The sequence below is a fragment of the Leptosomus discolor genome, unplaced genomic scaffold, assembly GCF_034619465.1.
Source record: "Leptosomus discolor isolate bLepDis1 unplaced genomic scaffold, bLepDis1.hap2 HAP2_SCAFFOLD_30, whole genome shotgun sequence".
NCBI classification, from domain to species: Eukaryota; Metazoa; Chordata; class Aves; order Leptosomiformes; family Leptosomidae; genus Leptosomus; species Leptosomus discolor.
Genome location: NW_028237788.1, coordinates 3486298 through 3503746, shown reverse-complemented (window position 1 = coordinate 3503746; position 17449 = coordinate 3486298).

Genomic DNA, 17449 nt, shown 5'->3' with positions numbered 1-17449 from the left:
CTCTACGTCGGGACACGCGCTGGGCTCTACGTCGGGACGCGCGTTGGGCTCTACGTCTGTAGTTAGCTAACTTTCAGCTCTACGTCGGGACGCGCGTTGGGCTCTTCGTCTGTAGTTAGCTAACTTTCAGGTCTACGTCGGGACGTGCGTTGGGCTCTACGTCGGGACGTCCGTTGGGCTCTACGTCGGGACGTGCGTTGGGCTCTACGTCGGGATTTAGCTTACTTTCAGCTCTACGTCGAGACGTGCGTTGGCCTCTACGTCGGGACGTGCGTTGGCCTCTACATCGGGACGTGCGTTGGCCTCTACGTCGGGACGTGCGTTGGCCTCTACGTCGGGATTTAGCTTACTTTCAGCTCTACGTCGGGACGTGCGTTGGGCTCTACGTCGGGACGTGCGTTGGGCTCTACGTCTGTAGTTAGCTAACTTTCAGCTCTACGTCGGGACGCGCGTTGGGCTCTTCGTCTGTAGTTAGCTAAATTTCAGCTCTACGTCGGGACGTGCGTTGGGCTCTACGTCGGGACGTGCGTTGGGCTCTACGTCGGGACGTGCGTTGGGTTCTACGTCGGGACGTGCGTTGAGCTCTACGTCGGGATTTAGCTTACTTTCAGCTCTACGTCGGGACGCGCGTTAGGCTCTACGTCGGGACGTGCGTTGGGCTCTACGTCGGGACGTGCGTTGGGCTCTACGTCGGGATTTAGCTTACATTCAGGTCTACGTCGGGACGTGCGTTGGGCTCTACTTCGGGACGTGCGTTGGGCTCTACGTCTGTAGTTAGCTAACATTCAACTCTACGTTGGGACGTGCGTTGGGCTCTATGTCTGTAGTTAGCTAACTTTCAGCTCTACGTCGGGACGTGCGTTGGGCGCTACGTCGGAACGTGCGTTGGGCTCTACGTCGGGACGTGCGTTGGGCTCTACGTCGGGACGTGCGTTGGGCTCTACGTCGGGACGTGCGTTGGGCTCTACGTCGGGATTTAGCTTACTTTCAGCTCTACGTCAGGACGTGCTTTGTCCTCTACGTCGGGACGTGCGTTGGCCTCTACGTCGGGACGTGCGTTGGCCTCTACGTCGGGATTTAGCTTACTTTCAGCTCTACGTCGGGACGTGCGTTGGCCTCTACGTCGGCATTTAGCTTACTTTCAGCTCTACGTCGGGACGTGCGTTGGGCTCTACGTCGGGACGTGCGTTGGGCTCTACGTCGGGACGTGCGTTGGGTTCTACGTCGGGACGTGCGTTGGGCTCTACGTCTGTATTTAGCTAACTTTCTGCTCTACGTCGGGACGTGCGTTGGGCTGTACGTCTGTAGTTAGCTAACTTTCAGCTCTACGTCGAGACGTGCGTTGGCCTCTACGTCGGGACGTGCGTTGGCCTCTACATCGGGACGTGCGTTGGCCTCTACGTCGGGACGTGCGTTGGCCTCTACGTCGTGACGTGCGTTGGGCTCTACGTCGGGACGTGCGTTGGGCTCTACGTCGGGACGTGCGTTGGGCTCTTCGTCTGTAGTTAGGTAACTTTCAGCTCTACGTCGGGACGCGCGTTGGGCTCTTCGTCTGTAGTTAGCTAACTTTCAGCTCTACGTCGGGACGTGCGTTGGGCTCTACGTCGGGACGTGCGTTGGGCTCTACGTCGGGACGTGCGTTGGGTTCTACGTCGGGACGTGCGTTGAGCTCTACGTCGGGATTTAGCTTACTTTCAGCTCTACGTCGGGACGCGCGTTAGGCTCTACGTCGGGACGTGCGTTGGGCTCTACGTCGGGACGTGCGTTGGGCTCTACGTCGGGATTTAGCTTACTTTCAGGTCTACGTCGGGACGTGCGTTGGGCTCTACTTCGGGACGTGCGTTGGGCTCTACGTCTGTAATTAGCTAACATTCAACTCTACGTTGGGACGTGCGTTGGGCTCTACGTCTGTAGTTAGCTAACTTTCAGCTCTACGTCGGGACGTGCGTTGGGCTCTACATCTGTAGTTAGCTAACTTTCAGCTCTACGTCGGGACGTGCGTTGGGCGCTACGTCGGAACGTGCGTTGGGCTCTACGTCGGGACGTGCGTTGGGCTCTACGTCGGGACGTGCGTTGGGCTCTACGTCGGGACGTGCGTTGGGCTCTACGTCGGGATTTAGCTTACTTTCAGCTCTACGTCAGGACGTGCTTTGGCCTCTACGTCGGCACGTGCGTTGGCCTCTACGTCGGGACGTGCGTTGGCCTCTACGTCGGGATTTAGCTTACTTTCAGCTCTACGTCGGGACGTGCGTTGGCCTCTACGTCGGCATTTAGCTTACTTTCAGCTCTACGTCGGGACGTGGGTTGGGCTCTACGTCGGGACGTGCGTTGGGCTCTACGTCGGGACGTGCGTTGGGTTCTACGTCGGGACGTGCGTTGGGCTCTACGTCTGTATTTAGCTAACTTTCTGCTCTACGTCGGGACGTGCGTTGGGCTGTACGTCTGTAGTTAGCTAACTTTCAGCTCTACGTCGGGACGTGCGTTGGGCGCTATGTCGGGACGTGCGTTGGGCTCTACGTCGGGACGTGCGTTGGGCTCTACGTCGGGATTTAGCTTCCTTTCAGCTCTACGTCGGGACGTGCGTTGGGCTCTACGTCGGGACGTGCGTTCGGCTCTACGTTGGGACGTGCGTTGGGCTCTACGTCTGTAGTTAGCTAACTTTCTGCTCTACGTCGGGACGTGCGTTGGGCTCTACGTCTGTAGTTAGGTAACTTTCAGCTCTACGTCGGGACGTGCGTTGGGCGCTACGTCGGGACGTGCGTTGGGCTCTACGTCGGGATGTGCGTTGGGCTCTACGTCGGGACGTGCGTTGGGTTCTACGTCGGGACGTGCGTTGAGCTCTACGTCGGGATTTAGCTTACTTTCAGCTCTACGTCGGGACGTGCGTTAGGCTCTACGTCGGGACGTGCGTTGGCCTCTACGTCGGGACGTGCGTTGGGCTCTACGTCGGGATTTAGCTTACTTTCAGGTCTACGTCGGGACGTGCGTTGGGCTCTACGTCGGGATTTAGCTTCCTTTCAGCTCTACGTCGGGACGTGCGTTGGCCTCTACGTCGTCATTTAGCTTACTTTCAGCTCTACGTCGGGACGTGCGTTGGGCTCTACGTCGGGACGTGCGTTGGGCTCTACGTCGGGACGTGCGTTGGGCTCTACGTCTGTAGTTAGCTAACTTGCTGCTCTACGTCGGGACGTGCGTTGGGCTCTACGTCTGTAGTTAGGTAACTTTCAGCTCTACGTCGGGACGTGCGTTGGGCGCTACGTCGGGACGTGCGTTGGGCTCTACGTCGGGATGTGCGTTGGGCTCTACGTCGGGACGTGCGTTGGGCTCTACGTCGGGACGTGCGTTGGGCTCTACGTCGGGATTTAGCTTCCTTTCAGCTCTACGTCGGGACGTGCGTTGGGCTCTACGTCGGGACGTGCGTTGGGCTCTACGTTGGGACGTGCGTTGGGCTCTACGTCTGTAGTTAGCTAACTTTCTGCTCTACGTCGGGACGCGCGTTGGGCTCTTCGTCTGTAGTTAGCTAACTTTCAGCTCTACGTCGGGACGTGCGTTGGGCTCTACGTCGGGACGTGCATTGGGCTCTACGTCGGGATTTAGCTTACTTTCAGGTCTACGTCGGGACGTGCGTTGGGTCTACGTCGGGACGTGCGTTGGGCTCTACGTCTGTAGTTAGCTAACTTTCAACTCTACGTTGGGACGTGCGTTGGGCTCTACGTCTGTAGTTAGCTAACTTTCAGCTCTACGTCGGGACGTGCGTTGGGCTCTATGTCGGGACGTGCGTTGGGCTCTACGTCGGGACGTGCGTTGGGCTCCACGTCGGGATTTAGCTTCTTTCAGCTCTACGTCGGGACGTGCGTTGGCCTCTACGTCGGGACGTGCGTTGGCCTCTACGTCGGGATTTAGCTTACTTTCAGCTCTACGTCAGGACGTGCGTTGGCCTCTACGTCGGGACACGCGTTGGGCTCTACGTCGCGACGCGCGTTGGGCTCTACGTCTGTAGTTAGCTAACTTTCAGCTCTACGTCGGGACGCGCGTTGGGCTCTTCGTCTGTAGTTAGCTAACTTTCAGCTCTACGTCGGGACGTGCGTTGGGCTCTACGTCGGGACGTGCGTTGGGCTCTACGTCGGGACGTGTGTTGGGTTCTACGTCGGGACGTGCGTTGAGCTCTACGTCGGGATTTAGCTTACTTTCAGCTCTACGTCGGGACGCGCGTTAGGCTCTACGTCGGGACGTGCGTTGGGCTCTACGTCGGGACGTGCGTTGGGCTCTACGTCGGGATTTAGCTTACTTTCAGGTCTACGTCGGGACGTGCGTTGGGCTCTGCGTCGGGACGTGCGTTGGGCTCTACGTCTGTAGTTAGCTAACTTTCAACTCTACGTTGGGACGTGCGTTGGGCTCTACGTCTGTAGTTAGCTAACTTTCAGCTCTACGTCGGGACGTGCGTTGGGCTCTACATCTGTAGTTAGCTAACTTTCAGCTCTACGTCGGGACGTGCGTTGGGCGCTACGTCGGAACGTGCGTTGGGCTCTACGTCGGGACGTGCGTTGGGCTCTACACCGGGACGTGCGTTGGACTCTACGTCGGGACGTGCGTTGGGCTCTACGTCGGGATTTAGCTTACTTTCAGCTCTACGTCGGGACGTGCGTTGGCCTCTACGTCGGGACGTGCGTAGCCTCTACGTCGGGACGTGCGTTGGCCTCTACGTCGGGACGTGCGTTGGCCTCTACGTCGGGATTTAGCTTACTTTCAGCTCTACGTCGGGACGTGCGTTGGGCGCTACGTCGGGACGTGCGTTGGGCGCTACTTCATGACGTGCGTTGGGCGCTACGTCGGGATTTAGCTTACTTTCAGCTCTACGTCGGGACGTGCGTTGGGCTCTATGTCGGGACGTGCGTTGGGCTCTACGTCAGGACGTGCGTTGGGCTCCACGTCGGGATTTAGCTTCTTTCAGCTCTACGTCGGGACGTGCGTTGGCCTCTACGTCGGGACGTGCGTTGGCCTCTACGTCGGGATTTAGCTTACTTTCAGCTCTACGTCAGGACGTGCGTTGGCCTCTACGTCGGGACACGCGTTGGGCTCTACGTCGCGACGCGCGTTGGGCTCTACGTCTGTAGTTAGCTAACTTTCAGCTCTACGTCGGGACGCGCGTTGGGCTCTTCGTCTGTAGTTAGCTAACTTTCAGCTCTACGTCGGGATGTGCGTTGGGCTCTACGTCGCGACGTGCGTTGGGCTCTACGTCGGGACGTGCGTTGGGCTCTACGTCGGGATTTAGCTTACTTTCAGCTCTACGTCGGGACGTGCGTTGGGCTCTACGTCGGGACGTGCGTTGGGCTCTACGTCGGGACGTGCGTTGGGCTCTACGTCTGTAGTTAGCTAACTTCCTGCTCTACATCGGGACGTGCGTTGGGCTCTACGTCTGTAGTTAGGTAACTTTCAGCTCTACGTCGGGACGTGCGTTGGGCGCTACGTCGGGACGTGCGTTGGGCTCTACGTCGGGACGTGCGTTGGGCTCTACATCGGGACGTGCGTTGGGCTCTACGTCGGGATTTAGCTTACTTTCAGCTCTACGTCGGGACGTGCGTTGGGCTCTACGTCGGGACGTGCGTTGGGCTCTACGTCGGGACACGCGTTGGGCTCTACGTCGGGACGCGCGTTGGGCTCTACGTCTGTAGTTATCTAACTTTCAGCTCTACGTCGGGACGTGCGTTGGGATCTACGTCGGGATTTAGCTTACTTTCAGCTCTACGTCGGGACGTGCGTTGGCCTCTACGTCGGGACGTGCGTTGGCCTCTACGTCGGGATTTATCTTACTTTCAGCTCTACGTCGGGACGTGCGTTGGCCTCTACATCGGGACGTGCGTTGGCCTCTACGTCGGGATTTAGCTTACTTTCAGCTCTACGTCGGATCGTGCGTTGGACTCTACGTCGGGATTTAGCTTACTTTCAGCTCTACGTCGGGACGTGCGTTGGGCTCTACGTCGGGACGTGAGTTGGGCTCCACGTCGGGACGTGCGTTGGGCTCTACGTCGGGATTTAGCTTACTTTCAGCTCTACGTCGGGACGTCCGTTGGCCTCTACGTCGGCATTTAGCTTTCAGCTCTACATCGGGACGTGCGTTGGGCTCTACGTCGGGACGTGCGTTGGGCTCTACGTCGGGACGTGCGTTGGGCTCTACGTCGGGACGTGCGTTGGGCTCTACGTCTGTAGTTAGCTAACTTTCAGCTCTACGTCGGGACGTGCGTTGGGCGCTACGTCGGGACGTGCGTTGGGTTCTACGTCGGGACGTGCGTTGGGCTCTACGTCTGTAGTTAGCTAACTTTCAGCTCTACGTCGGGACGCGCGTTGTGCTCTACGTCGGGACGAGCGTTGGGCTCTACGTCGGGATTTAGCTTACTTTCAGCTCTACGTCGGGACGTGCATTGGGCGCTACGTCGGGACGTGCGTTGGGATCTACGTCGGGACGTGCGTTGGGTTCTACGTCGGGACGTGCGTTGGGCTCTACGTCTGTAGTTAGCTAACTTTCTGCTCTACGTCGGGACGTGCGTTGAGCTCTACGTCTGTAGTTAGCTAACTTTCAGCTCTACGTCGGGACGTGCGTTGGGCGCTATATCGGGACGTGCGTTGGGCTCTACGTCGGGACGTGCGTTGGGCTCTACGTCAGGATTTAGCTTACTTTCAGCTCTACGTCGGGACGTGCGTTGGGCTCTACGTCGGGACGTGCGTTGGGCTCTACGTCGGGATGTGCGTTGGGCTCTACGTCTGTAGTTAGCTAACTTTCTGCTCTACGTCGGGACGTGCGTTGGGCTCTACGTCTGTAGTTAGGTAACTTTCAGCTCTACGTCGGGACGTGCGTTGGGCGCTACGTCGGGACGTGCGTTGGGCTCTACGTCGGGACGTGCGTTGGGCTCTAAGTCGGGACGTGCGTTGGGCTCTACCTCGGGATTTAGCTTACTTTCAGCTCTACGTCGAGACGTGCGTTGGCCTCTACGTCGGGACGTGCGTTGGCCTCTACATCGGGACGTGCGTTGGGCTCTACGTCGGGACGTGCGTTGGGCTCTAGGTCGGGATTTAGCTTACTTTCAGCTCTACGTCGGGACGTGCGTTGGGCTCTACGTCGGGACGTGCGTTGGGCTCTGCGTCGGGACACGCGTTGGGCTCTACGTCGGGACGCGCGTTGGGCTCTACGTCTGTAGTTAGCTAACTTTCAGCTCTGCGTCGGGACGCGCGTTGGGCTCTTCGTCTGTAGTTAGCTAACTTTCAGCTCTACGTCGGGACGTGCGTTGGGCTCTACGTTGGGACATGCGTTGGGCTCTACGTCGAGACGTGCGTTGGGTTCTACGTCGGGACGTGCGTTGAGCTCTACGTCGGGATTTAGCTTACTTTCAGCTCTACGTCGGGACGTGCGTTAGGCTCTACGTCGGGACGTGCGTTGGGCTCTACGTCGGGACGTGCGTTGGGCTCTACGTCGGGATTTAGCTTACTTTCAGGTCTACGTCGGGACGTGCGTTGGGCTCTACGTCGGGACGTGCGTTGGGCTCTACGTCTGTAGTTAGCTAACTTTCAACTCTACGTTGGGACGTGCGTTGGGCTCTACGTCTGTAGTTAGCTAACTTTCAGCTCTACGTCGGGACGTGCGTTGGGCGCTACGTCGGAACGTGCGTTGGGCTCTACGTCGGGATTTAGCTTACTTTCAGCTCTACGTCGGGACGTGCGTTGGCCTCTACGTCGGGACACGCGTTGGGCTCTACGTCGGGACGTGCGTTGGCCTCTACGTCGGGATTTAGCTTACTTTCAGCTCTACGTCGGGACGTGCGTTGGCCTCTACGTCGGCATTTAGCTTACTTTCAGCTCTACGTCGGGACGTGCGTTGGGCTCTACGTCGGGACGTGCGTTGGGCTCTACGTCGGGACGTGCGTTGGGTTCTACGTCGGGACGTGCGTTGGGCTCTACGTCTGTATTTAGCTAACTTTCTGCTCTACGTCGGGACGTGCGTTGGGCTGTACGTCTGTAGTTAGCTAACTTTCAGCTCTACGTCGGGACGTGCGTTGGGCGCTATGTCGGGACGTGCGTTGGGCTCTACGTCGGGACGTGCGTTGGGCTCTACGTCGGGATTTAGCTTCCTTTCAGCTCTACGTCGGGACGTGCGTTGGGCTCTACGTCGGGACGTGCGTTCGGCTCTACGTTGGGACGTGCGTTGGGCTCTACGTCTGTAGTTAGCTAACTTTCTGCTCTACGTCGGGACGTGCGTTGGGCTCTACGTCTGTAGTTAGGTAACTTTCAGCTCTACGTCGGGACGTGCGTTGGGCGCTACGTCGGGACGTGCGTTGGGCTCTACGTCGGGATGTGCGTTGGGCTCTACGTCGGGACGTGCGTTGGGTTCTACGTCGGGACGTGCGTTGAGCTCTACGTCGGGATTTAGCTTACTTTAAGCTCTACGTCGGGACGTGCGTTAGGCTCTACGTCGGGACGTGCGTTGGCCTCTACGTCGGGACGTGCGTTGGGCTCTACGTCGGGATTTAGCTTACTTTCAGGTCTACGTCGGGACGTGCGTTGGGCTCTACGTCGGGATTTAGCTTCCTTTCAGCTCTACGTCGGGACGTGCGTTGGCCTCTACGTCGGCATTTAGCTTACTTTCAGCTCTACGTCGGGACGTGCGTTGGGCTCTACGTCGGGACGTGCGTTGGGCTCTACGTCGGGACGTGCGTTGGGCTCTACGTCTGTAGTTAGCTAACTTTCTGCTCTACGTCGGGACGTGCGTTGGGCTCTACGTCTGTAGTTAGGTAACTTTCAGCTCTACGTCGGGACGTGCGTTGGGCGCTACGTCGGGACGTGCGTTGGGCTCTACGTCGGGATGTGCGTTGGGCTCTACGTCGGGACGTGCGTTGGGCTCTACGTCGGGACGTGCGTTGGGCTCTACGTCGGGATTTAGCTTCCTTTCAGCTCTACGTCGGGACGTGCGTTGGGCTCTACGTCGGGACGTGCGTTGGGCTCTACGTTGGGACGTGCGTTGGGCTCTACGTCTGTAGTTAGCTAACTTTCTGCTCTACGTCGGGACGCGCGTTGGGCTCTTCGTCTGTAGTTAGCTAACTTTCAGCTCTACGTCGGGACGTGCGTTGGGCTCTACGTCGGGACGTGCGTTGGGCTCTACGTCGGGATTTAGCTTACTTTCAGGTCTACGTCGGGACGTGCGTTGGGTCTACGTCGGGACGTGCGTTGGGCTCTACGTCTGTAGTTAGCTAACTTTCAACTCTACGTTGGGACGTGCGTTGGGCTCTACGTCTGTAGTTAGCTAACTTTCAGCTCTACGTCGGGACGTGCGTTGGGCTCTATGTCGGGACGTGCGTTGGGCTCTACGTCGGGACGTGCGTTGGGCTCCACGTCGGGATTTAGCTTCTTTCAGCTCTACGTCGGGACGTGCGTTGGCCTCTACGTCGGGACGTGCGTTGGCCTCTACGTCGGTATTTAGCTTACTTTCAGCTCTACGTCAGGACGTGCGTTGGCCTCTACGTCGGGACACGCGTTGGGCTCTACGTCGCGACGCGCGTTGGGCTCTACGTCTGTAGTTAGCTAACTTTCAGCTCTACGTCGGGACGCGCGTTGGGCTCTTCGTCTGTAGTTAGCTAACTTTCAGCTCTACGTCGGGACGTGCGTTGGGCTCTACGTCGGGACGTGCGTTGGGCTCTACGTCGGGACGTGTGTTGGGTTCTACGTCGGGACGTGCGTTGAGCTCTACGTCGGGATTTAGCTTACTTTCAGCTCTACGTCGGGACGCACGTTAGGCTCTACGTCGGGACGTGCGTTGGGCTCTACGTCGGGACGTGCGTTGGGCTCTACGTCGGGATTTAGCTTACTTTCAGGTCTACGTCGGGACGTGCGTTGGGCTCTGCGTCGGGACGTGCGTTGGGCTCTACGTCTGTAGTTAGCTAACTTTCAACTCTACGTTGGGACGTGCGTTGGGCTCTACGTCTGTAGTTAGCTAACTTTCAGCTCTACGTCGGGACGTGCGTTGGGCTCTACATCTGTAGTTAGCTAACTTTCAGCTCTACGTCGGGACGTGCGTTGGGCGCTACGTCGGAACGTGCGTTGGGCTCTACGTCGGGACGTGCGTTGGGCTCTACACCGGGACGTGCGTTGGACTCTACGTCGGGACGTGCGTTGGGCTCTACGTCGGGATTTAGCTTACTTTCAGCTCTACGTCGGGACGTGCGTTGGCCTCTACGTCGGGACGTGCGTAGCCTCTACGTCGGGACGTGCGTTGGCCTCTACGTCGGGACGTGCGTTGGCCTCTACGTCGGGATTTAGCTTACTTTCAGCTCTACGTCGGGACGTGCGTTGGGCGCTACGTCGGGACGTGCGTTGGGCACTACTTCATGACGTGCGTTGGGCGCTACGTCGGGATTTAGCTTACTTTCAGCTCTACGTCGGGACGTGCGTTGGGCTCTATGTCGGGACGTGCGTTGGGCTCTACGTCGGGACGTGCGTTGGGCTCCACGTCGGGATTTAGCTTCTTTCAGCTCTACGTCGGGACGTGCGTTGGCCTCTACGTCGGGACGTGCGTTGGCCTCTACGTCGGGATTTAGCTTACTTTCAGCTCTACGTCAGGACGTGCGTTGGCCTCTACGTCGGGACACGCGTTGGGCTCTACGTCGGGACGTGCGTTGGGCTCTACGTCGGGATTTAGCTTACTTTCAGGTCTACGTCGGGACGTGCGTTGGGCTCTACGTTGGGACGTGCGTTGGGCTCTACGTCTGTAGTTAGCTAACTTTCTGCTCTACGTCGGGACGCGCGTTGGGCTCTTTGTCTGTAGTTAGCTAACTTTCAGCTCTACGTCGGGACGTGCGTTGGGCTCTACGTCGGGACGTGCGTTGGGCTCTACGTCGGGATTTAGCTTACTTTCAGGTCTACGTCGGGACGTGCGTTGGGTCTACGTCGGGACGTGCGTTGGGCTCTACGTCTGTAGTTAGCTAACTTTCAACTCTACGTTGGGACGTGCGTTGGGCTCTACGTCTGTAGTTAGCTAACTTTCAGCTCTACGTCGGGACGTGCGTTGGGCTCTATGTCGGGACGTGCGTTGGGCTCTACGTCGGGACGTGCGTTGGGCTCCACGTCGGGATTTAGCTTCTTTCAGCTCTACGTCGGGACGTGCGTTGGCCTCTACGTCGGGACGTGCGTTGGCCTCTACGTCGGTATTTAGCTTACTTTCAGCTCTACGTCAGGACGTGCGTTGGCCTCTACGTCGGGACACGCGTTGGGCTCTACGTCGCGACGCGCGTTGGGCTCTACGTCTGTAGTTAGCTAACTTTCAGCTCTACGTCGGGACGCGCGTTGGGCTCTTCGTCTGTAGTTAGCTAACTTTCAGCTCTACGTCGGGACGTGCGTTGGGCTCTACGTCGGGACGTGCGTTGGGCTCTACGTCGGGACGTGTGTTGGGTTCTACGTCGGGACGTGCGTTGAGCTCTACGTCGGGATTTAGCTTACTTTCAGCTCTACGTCGGGACGCACGTTAGGCTCTACGTCGGGACGTGCGTTGGGCTCTACGTCGGGACGTGCGTTGGGCTCTACGTCGGGATTTAGCTTACTTTCAGGTCTACGTCGGGACGTGCGTTGGGCTCTGCGTCGGGACGTGCGTTGGGCTCTACGTCTGTAGTTAGCTAACTTTCAACTCTACGTTGGGACGTGCGTTGGGCTCTACGTCTGTAGTTAGCTAACTTTCAGCTCTACGTCGGGACGTGCGTTGGGCTCTACATCTGTAGTTAGCTAACTTTCAGCTCTACGTCGGGACGTGCGTTGGGCGCTACGTCGGAACGTGCGTTGGGCTCTACGTCGGGACGTGCGTTGGGCTCTACACCGGGACGTGCGTTGGACTCTACGTCGGGACGTGCGTTGGGCTCTACGTCGGGATTTAGCTTACTTTCAGCTCTACGTCGGGACGTGCGTTGGCCTCTACGTCGGGACGTGCGTAGCCTCTACGTCGGGACGTGCGTTGGCCTCTACGTCGGGACGTGCGTTGGCCTCTACGTCGGGATTTAGCTTACTTTCAGCTCTACGTCGGGACGTGCGTTGGGCGCTACGTCGGGACGTGCGTTGGGCACTACTTCATGACGTGCGTTGGGCGCTACGTCGGGATTTAGCTTACTTTCAGCTCTACGTCGGGACGTGCGTTGGGCTCTATGTCGGGACGTGCGTTGGGCTCTACGTCGGGACGTGCGTTGGGCTCCACGTCGGGATTTAGCTTCTTTCAGCTCTACGTCGGGACGTGCGTTGGCCTCTACGTCGGGACGTGCGTTGGCCTCTACGTCGGGATTTAGCTTACTTTCAGCTCTACGTCAGGACGTGCGTTGGCCTCTACGTCGGGACACGCGTTGGGCTCTACGTCGGGACGTGCGTTGGGCTCTACGTCGGGATTTAGCTTACTTTCAGCTCTACGTCGGGACGTGCGTTGGGCTCTACGTCGGGACGTGCGTTGGGCTCTACGTCTGTAGTTAGCTAACTTTCAACTCTACGTTGGGACGTGCGTTGGGCTCTACGTCTGTAGTTAGCTAACTTTCAGCTCTACGTCGGGACGTGCGTTGGGCGCTACGTCGGAACGTGCGTTGGGCTCTACGTCGGGATTTAGCTTACTTTCAGCTCTACGTCGGGACGTGCGTTGGCCTCTACGTCGGGACACGCGTTGGGCTCTACGTCGGGACGTGCGTTGGCCTCTACGTCGGGATTTAGCTTACTTTCAGCTCTACGTCGGGACGTGCGTTGGCCTCTACGTCGGCATTTAGCTTACTTTCAGCTCTACGTCGGGACGTGCGTTGGGCTCTACGTCGGGACGTGCGTTGGGCTCTACGTCGGGACGTGCGTTGGGTTCTACGTCGGGACGTGCGTTGGGCTCTACGTCTGTATTTAGCTAACTTTCTGCTCTACGTCGGGACGTGCGTTGGGCTGTACGTCTGTAGTTAGCTAACTTTCAGCTCTACGTCGGGACGTGCGTTGGGCGCTATGTCGGGACGTGCGTTGGGCTCTACGTCGGGACGTGCGTTGGGCTCTACGTCGGGATTTAGCTTCCTTTCAGCTCTACGTCGGGACGTGCGTTGGGCTCTACGTCGGGACGTGCGTTCGGCTCTACGTTGGGACGTGCGTTGGGCTCTACGTCTGTAGTTAGCTAACTTTCTGCTCTACGTCGGGACGTGCGTTGGGCTCTACGTCTGTAGTTAGGTAACTTTCAGCTCTACGTCGGGACGTGCGTTGGGCGCTACGTCGGGACGTGCGTTGGGCTCTACGTCGGGATGTGCGTTGGGCTCTACGTCGGGACGTGCGTTGGGTTCTACGTCGGGACGTGCGTTGAGCTCTACGTCGGGATTTAGCTTACTTTAAGCTCTACGTCGGGACGTGCGTTAGGCTCTACGTCGGGACGTGCGTTGGCCTCTACGTCGGGACGTGCGTTGGGCTCTACGTCGGGATTTAGCTTACTTTCAGGTCTACGTCGGGACGTGCGTTGGGCTCTACGTCGGGATTTAGCTTCCTTTCAGCTCTACGTCGGGACGTGCGTTGGCCTCTACGTCGGCATTTAGCTTACTTTCAGCTCTACGTCGGGACGTGCGTTGGGCTCTACGTCGGGACGTGCGTTGGGCTCTACGTCGGGACGTGCGTTGGGCTCTACGTCTGTAGTTAGCTAACTTTCTGCTCTACGTCGGGACGTGCGTTGGGCTCTACGTCTGTAGTTAGGTAACTTTCAGCTCTACGTCGGGACGTGCGTTGGGCGCTACGTCGGGACGTGCGTTGGGCTCTACGTCGGGATGTGCGTTGGGCTCTACGTCGGGACGTGCGTTGGGCTCTACGTCGGGACGTGCGTTGGGCTCTACGTCGGGATTTAGCTTCCTTTCAGCTCTACGTCGGGACGTGCGTTGGGCTCTACGTCGGGACGTGCGTTGGGCTCTACGTTGGGACGTGCGTTGGGCTCTACGTCTGTAGTTAGCTAACTTTCTGCTCTACGTCGGGACGCGCGTTGGGCTCTTCGTCTGTAGTTAGCTAACTTTCAGCTCTACGTCGGGACGTGCGTTGGGCTCTACGTCGGGACGTGCGTTGGGCTCTACGTCGGGATTTAGCTTACTTTCAGGTCTACGTCGGGACGTGCGTTGGGTCTACGTCGGGACGTGCGTTGGGCTCTACGTCTGTAGTTAGCTAACTTTCAACTCTACGTTGGGACGTGCGTTGGGCTCTACGTCTGTAGTTAGCTAACTTTCAGCTCTACGTCGGGACGTGCGTTGGGCTCTATGTCGGGACGTGCGTTGGGCTCTACGTCGGGACGTGCGTTGGGCTCCACGTCGGGATTTAGCTTCTTTCAGCTCTACGTCGGGACGTGCGTTGGCCTCTACGTCGGGACGTGCGTTGGCCTCTACGTCGGTATTTAGCTTACTTTCAGCTCTACGTCAGGACGTGCGTTGGCCTCTACGTCGGGACACGCGTTGGGCTCTACGTCGCGACGCGCGTTGGGCTCTACGTCTGTAGTTAGCTAACTTTCAGCTCTACGTCGGGACGCGCGTTGGGCTCTTCGTCTGTAGTTAGCTAACTTTCAGCTCTACGTCGGGACGTGCGTTGGGCTCTACGTCGGGACGTGCGTTGGGCTCTACGTCGGGACGTGTGTTGGGTTCTACGTCGGGACGTGCGTTGAGCTCTACGTCGGGATTTAGCTTACTTTCAGCTCTACGTCGGGACGCACGTTAGGCTCTACGTCGGGACGTGCGTTGGGCTCTACGTCGGGACGTGCGTTGGGCTCTACGTCGGGATTTAGCTTACTTTCAGGTCTACGTCGGGACGTGCGTTGGGCTCTGCGTCGGGACGTGCGTTGGGCTCTACGTCTGTAGTTAGCTAACTTTCAACTCTACGTTGGGACGTGCGTTGGGCTCTACGTCTGTAGTTAGCTAACTTTCAGCTCTACGTCGGGACGTGCGTTGGGCTCTACATCTGTAGTTAGCTAACTTTCAGCTCTACGTCGGGACGTGCGTTGGGCGCTACGTCGGAACGTGCGTTGGGCTCTACGTCGGGACGTGCGTTGGGCTCTACACCGGGACGTGCGTTGGACTCTACGTCGGGACGTGCGTTGGGCTCTACGTCGGGATTTAGCTTACTTTCAGCTCTACGTCGGGACGTGCGTTGGCCTCTACGTCGGGACGTGCGTAGCCTCTACGTCGGGACGTGCGTTGGCCTCTACGTCGGGACGTGCGTTGGCCTCTACGTCGGGATTTAGCTTACTTTCAGCTCTACGTCGGGACGTGCGTTGGGCGCTACGTCGGGACGTGCGTTGGGCACTACTTCATGACGTGCGTTGGGCGCTACGTCGGGATTTAGCTTACTTTCAGCTCTACGTCGGGACGTGTGTTGGGCTCTATGTCGGGACGTGCGTTGGGCTCTACGTCGGGACGTGCGTTGGGCTCCACGTCGGGATTTAGCTTCTTTCAGCTCTACGTCGGGACGTGCGTTGGCCTCTACGTCGGGACGTGCGTTGGCCTCTACGTCGGGATTTAGCTTACTTTCAGCTCTACGTCAGGACGTGCGTTGGCCTCTACGTCGGGACACGCGTTGGGCTCTACGTCGCGACGCGCGTTGGGCTCTACGTCTGTAGTTAGCTAACTTTCAGCTCTACGTCGGGACGCGCGTTGGGCTCTTCGTCTGTAGTTAGCTAACTTTCAGCTCTACGTCGGGACGTGCGTTGGGCTCTACGTCGCGACGTGCGTTGGGCTCTACGTCGGGACGTGCGTTGGGCTCTACGTCGGGATTTAGCTTACTTTCAGCTCTACGTCGGGACGTGCGTTGGGCTCTACGTCGGGACGTGCGTTGGGCTCTACGTCGGGACGTGCGTTGGGCTCTACGTCTGTAGTTAGCTAACTTCCTGCTCTACATCGGGACGTGCGTTGGGCTCTACGTCTGTAGTTAGGTAACTTTCAGCTCTACGTCGGGACGTGCGTTGGGCGCTACGTCGGGACGTGCGTTGGGCTCTACGTCGGGACGTGCGTTGGGCTCTACATCGGGACGTGCGTTGGGCTCTACGTCGGGATTTAGCTTACTTTCAGCTCTACGTCGGGACGTGCGTTGGGCTCTACGTCGGGACGTGCGTTGGGCTCTACGTCGGGACACGCGTTGGGCTCTACGTCGGGACGCGCTTTGGGCTCTACGTCTGTAGTTAGCTAACTTTCAGCTCTACGTCGGGACGCTCGTTGGGCTGTTCGTCTGTAGTTAGCTAACTTTCAGCTCTACGTCGGGACGTGCGTTGGGCTCTACGTCGGGACGTGCGTTGGGCTCTACGTCGGGACGTGTGTTGGGTTCTACGTCGGGACGTGCGTTGAGCTCTACGTCGGGATTTAGCTTACTTTCAGCTCTACGTCGGGACGCGCGTTAGGCTCTACGTCGGGACGTGCGTTGGGCTCTACGTCGGGACGTGCGTTGGGCTCTACGTCGGGATTTAGCTTACTTTCAGGTCTACGTCGGGACGTGCGTTGGGCTCTGCGTCGGGACGTGCGTTGGGCTCTACGTCTGTAGTTAGCTAACTTTCAACTCTACGTTGGGACGTGCGTTGGGCTCTACGTCTGTAGTTAGCTAACTTTCAGCTCTACGTCGGGACGTGCGTTGGGCTCTACATCTGTAGTTAGCTAACTTTCAGCTCTACGTCGGGACGTGCGTTGGGCGCTACGTCGGAACGTGCGTTGGGCTCTACGTCGGGACGTGCGTTGGGCTCTACACCGGGACGTGCGTTGGACTCTACGTCGGGACGTGCGTTGGGCTCTACGTCGGGATTTAGCTTACTTTCAGCTCTACGTCGGGACGTGCGTTGGCGTCTACGTCGGGACGTGCGTAGCCTCTACGTCGGGACGTGCGTTGGCCTCTACGTCGGGACGTGCGTTGGCCTCTACGTCGGGATTTAGCTTACTTTCAGCTCTACGTCGGGACGTGCGTTGGGCGCTACGTCGGGACGTGCGTTGGGCGCTACTTCATGACGTGCGTTGGGCGCTACGTCGGGATTTAGCTTACTTTCAGCTCTACGTCGGGACGTGCGTTGGGCTCTACGTCGGGACGTGCGTTGGGCTCTACGTCGGGACGTGCGTTGGGCTCTACGTCGGGATTTAGCTTACTTTCAGCTCTACGTCGGGACGTGCGTTGGCCTCTACGTCGGGACGTGCGTTGGCCTCTACGTCGGGATTTATCTTACTTTCAGCTCTACGTCGGGACGTGCGTTGGCCTCTACATCGGGACGTGCGTTGGCCTCTACGTCGGGATTTAGCTTACTTTCAGCTCTACGTCGGATCGTGCGTTGGACTCTACGTCGGGATTTAGCTTACTTTCAGCTCTACGTCGGGACGTGCGTTGGGCTCTACGTCGGGACGTGAGTTGGGCTCCACGTCGGGACGTGCGTTGGGCTCTACGTCGGGATTTAGCTTACTTTCAGCTCTACGTCGGGACGTCCGTT